Source organism: Opisthocomus hoazin, chromosome 8, assembly GCF_030867145.1.
Source record: "Opisthocomus hoazin isolate bOpiHoa1 chromosome 8, bOpiHoa1.hap1, whole genome shotgun sequence".
In the NCBI taxonomy this organism is placed as follows: domain Eukaryota; kingdom Metazoa; phylum Chordata; class Aves; order Opisthocomiformes; family Opisthocomidae; genus Opisthocomus; species Opisthocomus hoazin.
Genome location: NC_134421.1, coordinates 4105417 through 4112744, shown reverse-complemented (window position 1 = coordinate 4112744; position 7328 = coordinate 4105417).

The following is a 7328-nucleotide window of genomic DNA, read 5'->3' as shown; positions in this document are numbered from 1 at the left end:
TGCAACTGGAGGGGTGACTTTATTCAATTCTCTGTAATTTACAGTCATTCTCCAAGTGTGGTCTGGTTTTCAAACAGGCCAAATAGGATTATTAAAAGTGGTCATGGCTTCCTTAACAATTCCCACTTGCTGAAATGCCTGAGTGGTTTGAGTAATTTCCTCCTCTACCCTTGGAATACGATATTGTTTTACAGTTACCACCTGGGCAAGCAAGGGCAGTACAACAGGATCCCACTTCTGGAGCCCACACAAGACAGTTGTAGATCAAATAGCAAATCCTGCTTGTGAAGTCCTGAAGCAGAAGTGACCATTTAAAGTTTCAACTGTTCGTCCTGCCAACATATCAATATCCAAGATACATTTTTTAACTGGGGCAATTAACACTATCATGGTAAATGTAGTGGCATTTCCTATTGTTAAGGTAACCTTAGCTGGGAGGGCAGGGGCTGGATTTCCCCCTAATTCACAAATCTGTGATGTGTCATCTTTAGTATTACTATGTAATATAGTAACTTCAGTTCCAGTATCCACCAGAGCTAACGTATGTAAAATTTCCCCAGACCACTACTTTATAGTTAAAGGAACATAGAGGTATCAGTCCCCCTCTCACAGTAAGAGGTTACAGTGGCAGTGATTTTGGGGGACCTGCAAAACCTTCACTTCTGCTGTCTTTGTATTTGCCAGGTAGTGCCTTGCCTTGAGGTGGCGGGCAGCGCTGATGGTATTTGACTGTTCTTCTGTGTAGGCGCTTATTTTTGCTGTCGGCAATACATTTATGATGATGTTATCCCATTTATTTCTGATCATGGGACACTGGCTCGTGGTCATTCCACATCTGTTTCCTTGTCACCTGTGATGTAACTCCTTTCGGTTTTGCAGGGTTTCCTTTATCCACCACCCGCACAGATGGTCCCAAAGTTACAGCCCCAATTTCCCTCAAGGTATTTGCTAGGACACCTACGTTACCAGTAGCATTTGTGACTGCTGCTATATAATCAAGGGTTTTAGCGAGTCAGGCACCCTTTTCAAAAGCTGCATTTTGATACTTCTCAGTACTGCTACTCTGGATTGGATCCTGTAATCAATGTATGAGCCATCCCCTTGTGCCGCACTAAATTACTACCCTCTTCCACCGTAGAACAATTTCCGAGAGAGACAACACTAATTAGGCAGGTTCAGCATATGCTGTTAAAACTGCTGCACGCAGCCATTGATATAGCATAGGTGCAGTAAGATCTTGCCCATCTGATTCTGTGATATTTTGCAGCTGAGCATATCCTCATTGTATCTGATCATCACTGGCTATAGGGCTTAATAAACCCTTTTCACCCATTAATAAAGGGATAGATGCAGCTCCGCTATCCCAAGCTCACAAAATCCATGCCAGTATGTCCTCCCCACTCTTTTGCTGATAGATCTCTAAAGATTCCCTTAACTCTTCTGGGGTGTAAGTACGCATGACCTGCACTCCCCCATGCACTTGTTCCTGCTGCCCCTTCATTTGTATGAGGGGTCATGCTTCTAACACCTCCCTGCTTTGTAAATCCAACTCAAACTCAGCCTCGGAGTCAAGGACTCACTCCAGATATTTCCATCCTGTTCCTTGCGATCCCAGGAAAGTTTTGTGGTGAGAGCAAAAACTTGGGAAATCGAAACCTTGCTTTTTCCATAGCTGTCCCTTTGTTTATTAGCAATATGCACTACCAACCACTCTACAGTACCTTGCAGCCCGTGCACTGCTCTGCTTTAGTAATCACTTCTTGTGCAACAGCCTTTGCATCTTGTAAAGTCCCAGACTCCCTTTCCAACTCTCTCATTTTCTCCATAATGCAACAACTTCACGGCCAAGAGCTCCAAGACTGGTAACTTATAACCATCCCAATCTCCCTGCCAACTTGCGAGAAGACTCCAGTGCCACTTTCCATGGCAACCCGTGCATAGCCATTTCAATAGTCTGTGGGTTAGCCCCCACCCCGTCATCTGTTTCAGGCCATGCTTCAAGTGGAGCCAATGTAGCCAGGAAAGTGGCTGTGGGATTCCAGCACTCAGTACTGGGCTGTCCCGGAACAGGAGCAGTCACTGTCATGGACTCCCCAGTCCCTGACTTTTGTCGGCCATGGCATGGCTGTTCCTGGATCCTGCTAACTATGCCACACGTGTGAGCCGGCACAGGCAGGATGCAGGAACAACCACAAAACCACAGATAACAAAAATAAATACACTGTGTATTTTACCTTGCCAACCAGGGGATCCCTGAAGCAGCACCCAGACAGAGGCACACAAGTGGGGATGCAGGCACTGCTGAGCTTGGTCCATGCTGGAGGATCACCAGCCCTGCCGTTTTTGCCTGTTTCTCAAGGATTTGCGCAGGCGTAGTTTACCACTACGCTTTGATCTTCTCCGTAGCAGGGCAGGAATTACAAGCATGTCTGATAGGGTGCCTCTGAGTCTATCATAGGCTGATGTTATCTAAACACAGAGGTTCTACTTGTCAAGCACTCAAGGATAAACAAAAATGAGTAGGTTATATGTATTTTTCTACATCCCAGCTGCAGGTAACTTGAGTGTGTTTATAATCCTCCTCGCCAATCTTCTGTTACTATCCCACAGTGCTTTGACAACTTCTTAACACAGGAGATTGAGGAGCTGATGAGGGGAGATGCTCTGCTGGCGGTGATCCTTACAAGCAAGTTGGAGTCCCAGTCAGGGATGTGAAGGCTGGGTAGCCTTGAAATGGACTTCAGGATCATGAAAGGAGAGAAGGCCTTCAAGAGGATGGACTTCAGTCTGTTCAGGAATCTAATTGGGTGAATCCATTTGATATGATCCTGAAGAGAAGAGTGGTCCAGGACAGCTGGCTCCCACCCCCAGCAATCGCTTCCTAGGAGCTTAAGAATGGTCCATCCCGGTGTGCAGGGAAAGCTGCAAAGGTGGCAGGAGGACCTGCACAGATGAGCAACGAGATTCTGACTGAATTCAAGCACAAAAAGGAAGCATACAAGAGGTGGAAGCAAGGACAGGTGACCCAGAAGGAACAGAGTCACTGTCCAAGTGTGTGAGGAAAGCCAGATCTATCTGGAGTTGAATCTGGTGATGGATACAAAGGGTGACAAGAAGTGTTCCCACAAGAGAAAATGTGGGCCCACTGCTGAACAGGTCTGGGACCTGGTGAAAAAGAATACTGTGCAACCACAGAAGGCATTATAAAGAAGTGTGATTTCAAGCAGAACTTAGGCAGAGTTTAACTGTAGTTTTTGAAGGTAGAGATGCATGTGTTAGCATGAGCGACTGCTGAACTTGAGCATATAACATGACATTAGTATCTGCTGGTATTAGCAATGCAATCTGTATGTGCTCTTTATAAGAGCTTGTTCCCACGGGAATGTGTAAAAGCGTTAATGCTTTCAGCAAACCTAAGTGTACCCTCTAGAACATTTAGTATTGTACAAGTAAAAGATTGATGGCTTTTTTTTTACTTGGAAGGCTGCTGTAAAGATGTGATGAACAATGAGGCCATTGAACTTCACCACAGAGGAATTCTGCACAGCATCGGCTCTACCAGGAAGGACGGTCCAATGCTGTATTACTGCATGTTTTCCAGCATTGGAAGAGGCATGTAAGACTTCTCACTGTAACTTCTAAAAACATCTTTTTCTCTGAAGAGTCATGTGCCTTTTTCTCAAGATCCAACAGAACCAGAACCTCACACTGCAAAGCAGACACAGAAAATTCTGAGGTCCTCAATGCCTTCTTTGTCTTAGTCTTCACAGAATCATAGAATAGTTTGGGTTGGAAGGGACCTTTGAAGGTCATCTAGTCCAACCCCACTGCCACAGGCAGTGACATCTTCAACTAGATCAGGTTGCTCAGAGCCCCATCCGGCCTCGCCTTGAATGTTTCCAGGGATGAGGCATCTATCACCTCTCGGGGCAACCTGCTCCGGTGTTTCACCACCCTTGCTGTAAAAAATTTCTTATAGCTAGTCTAAATCTCTCCTCTTGTAGATTAAAACCATTATCCCTTGCCCTATCACAACAGGTCCTGCTAAAAAGTCTGTCCCCATCTCTCTTGTAGGCCCCCTTCAGGTACGGGAAAGCTGCTCTAAGGTCTACCCGGACCCTTCTCTTCTCCAGCCTGAACAGCCCCAACTCTCTCAGCCTTTCCTCATAGCAGAGGTGTTCCATCCCTCTGATCATTTTTGTGGCCCTCCTCTAGACATGCTCCAACAGGTCCATGTCCTTCCTGTGCTGAGAGCTCCAGAGCTGCATGCAGGACTCCAGGTGGGGTCTCACCAGAGTGGAGTGGAGTGGCAGAATCACCTCCCTTGACCTGCTGGCCAGGCTGCTTTTGATGCAGCCGAGGACGCGGCTGGCTTTCTAGGCTACGAGTGCACATTGGTGGCTCATGTCCAGCTTTTCATCCCCCAGTACCCCCAAGTCCTTCTCGGCAGGGCTGCTCTCAATCCCTCAGCCTGTATTGGTACTGGGGATTGCCCCAACCCATGTGCAGCACCCTGCACTTGGCCTTGTTGAACCTCATGAGGTTCACACAGGCCCACTTCTCAAGATTGTCCAGATCCCTCTGGGTGGCGTCCCATCCCTCAGGCATGTTGACCGCACCACTCAGCTTGGCATCATCTGCAGACTTGCTGAGGGTGCACTCAATCCCACTGTCTCTGTCATTGATGAAGATTCTAAACAGTACTGGTCCCAATATGGACCCCTGAGGGATACCAGTTGTCACCAGTGTCCATCTGGACATTGAGCCATTGACCAGTACCCTCTGCATGTGACCATCCAACCATTTCCTTATCCACTGAACAGTCCAGCCATCAAACCCACATGTCTCCTATTTAGAGAGAAGGATGTCATGGGGGGGACCATGTCAAAGGCCTTACAGAAGTCCAGAGAAACAACATCTGTGGCTCTTCCCTTGTCCACTGATGCAGTCACTCCATTGTAGAAAGCCACTACGTTGGTCAGCCAAGACTCGCCCTTGGTGAAGCCATGCTGGCTGTCTTGAAACACCTCCCTGTCCTCCATGTGCCTTAGCACAGCTTCTAGGAGGATCTGTTCCATGATCTTGCCAGGCACAGAGGTGAGGCTGACAGGTCGGTAGTTCCTGGGGTCTTCCTTTCTACCCTTTTTAAAAATGGATGCAATGTTTCCCTTTTTTCCGGTCACTGTGGACTTCACCTGACTGCCATGACTTTTCAAATATTGTGGAAAGTGGCTGGACAACTATATCAGTCAATTCCCTCAGGATTCTGGGATGCATCTTTTCAGGTCCCATAGATTTATGTATGTTCAGGTTCCTCAGGTGATCACAAACCTGCTCTTGTCTTACAGTAGGAGGAACTTTGCTCCCCCGGTACCTACCTTGTGATCCTGCCTTTACTGGGAAGACCTGCATTGAAGAATCCTGGGTCTCTGAGACTGGGGTGGAAGTCTAGAGAAAGGAAGACTTGTTCTTGGTAGAGCAGGATAAGGTTAGGGAATGTCCAAACTGGACATAAATAAGTCCATGTGACCTGATGGGATATATCCATGAGTACTGAGGGAGCTGGCTGACGTCACTGGGAGGCCACTCTTGATTATCTTTGAAAGGCCTTGGTATGCTAGAAGAAGTTCCTGAGAGAAGACAGCAATGAGGAGGAACCAGGAACTACAGCCTCACATCCATCATAATGGAGGAAATCCTCCCCAAAACCATTGCCAAACACATGAAAGACAAGGTCACTGGGAGTAGTCAGCATACTTTTATGAAGATTAAATTGTGCCTCGCTAATTTCATAGCCTTCTGTGATGAGATGATAACTGACTCAGCAGATGAGTGTAAAGCAGTGGAGATGTTTATTTTAATAAGGCTTTTGGCAGTCTCTGTTAACATCATAGAGAAGCTAATGAAGTATAGAATCATAGAATAATAGAATAGAATCATAGAATAGTTTGAGTTGGAAAGGACCTTTAAAGGTCATCCAGTCCAGCCCCCCTGCAATGAGCAGGGACATCTTCAACTACATCAGGTTGCTATCCAGCCCGGTATGGGCTGGATAATTCAATAGTGAGGTAGATTGGAAACAGCCTGAACTTCTGGGTTCAAAGGCTTGTGACCAGCAGTACAAAGACAAGCTGGAGACCAGTCCCTCGTGGCCAGTGCTAGGGTCTTACCACTTAACTTCTTCACTAATGACCTTGACAATAGGGCCAAGTGCGTGCTCACAAGTTTGCAGATGATCTAAAACTGGGAACAGAGGTTTATGTACCTGATGATGTCCCTCTGAATAGAGACAACTGACAGGTTGGAGAAATGAACAGAGAGGAACCTCATGAAGTTCAGCAAAGGGAAGTGCTGTCCTGCACCTGATGAGGAATAACCCCATGTACCAGTACGAGCTGAGGCCCGACTAAAAGCAGCTTTGCAGAGAGTCTATGTTCAAGCACTTCCCGAATCACCGGTTACAGCCTGGTGTTTTATCAGTACTGTTTCTCACCATGTTTAGGCTGATGTGACTGAAGTCCTTTCTGCAGCTGCCCGCAGTCAAATCCGTGTAAGAGCAGCATGTAACTGCTCCCTGAGATAGCCTGGTGCCAGCTGCAGTCTGAGATACAGCACGGATGTGGGAGGTTTGGCAGTTCCTGAGCTGCTTCAGAAGCAGCTCTTGAGGTGAAACAGTTAAAGACTGTCACTGGGCTAGTAACTGGTCCCAGCCCACAAGCTGAGGAATAGTAAACCTACCCTCAGCACAACCCTAGCCTCATTGCTACCTGCTAGCCTTTACCCATTGCCAGACTAGCTCATGGGAGAAGCAAATGTGGTTAACTGAAATCTGCGAAAACAGCAAGAGAATCGGTTGCTTGTCAGCCAGGGGTGCCTGCTGGTTAGGTTCATCACGCAGGCAGACAAAATTTCCAGTACTGCACAGTCTGCTGCAGCTTTACCGTGTCTCCTGACCCCAGGAAAGCAATCTCCAGGGATGCCTGCTAGCACTCCCTGCTCAACCCAGCACCTCCCACTGGCATGGGAGTTTCTGCCTTCCCAATGCTAAAATAAACATTTTTAATGTCTTTATTTGCAAACCTGTTTTGTTGGAAAAATGTTTTCCTAAACTGCCAAGAATCCCATCAATGATTTTGATGTAACAGAGTAGAAAGCCACAGCCTGCACATGTGCTCTGTGAAACCTCTCCTCCCCGTCACCCTCCTCGGAAGCATCACATCTCCTCCTGCTCGTGGCCGTGTCACGTCCTCGCAGGGAGCTGGCCCTCCAAGCCACCAGCCCCTCGGGGGACCTCTCGCTTGCGCCGTCGAGGGGAAAGCTAAAACCAA